Genomic DNA, 324 nt, shown 5'->3' with positions numbered 1-324 from the left:
GGAGGGTGCGGGGGTGCTGTGGCCGCCCCCAGGGACGCTTTTGAAGAGGGGGGAGAACTGAAGGAAAACCAGACCTGAAGCCCCAGCGACGTTCGGGCCAGCTCTTCGGCTGCAGCAGCGCCCGGGAGAGATCCATTCTCCTGACAAATGGGTTGCTTTCCTCTATTTTTTTTTAATTTTTTTTGGTCTGTTGTGTTTAACGGGCAGAACCTTCCCTTAAGCGTGCCAAAAACACAAGGGATGTTTTTCCCTCTCTTCCGCCCGTGCCGCCCCTCTCCGGCTGGGGACGGGGCTCCCGCGCCCCCCAAAAGGGCTGCACCTGTA

Source organism: Charadrius vociferus, unplaced genomic scaffold, assembly GCF_000708025.1.
Source record: "Charadrius vociferus isolate BGI_N301 unplaced genomic scaffold, ASM70802v2 scaffold103, whole genome shotgun sequence".
Classification (NCBI taxonomy): Eukaryota; Metazoa; Chordata; class Aves; order Charadriiformes; family Charadriidae; genus Charadrius; species Charadrius vociferus.
This window is presented reverse-complemented; position numbering follows the sequence as displayed.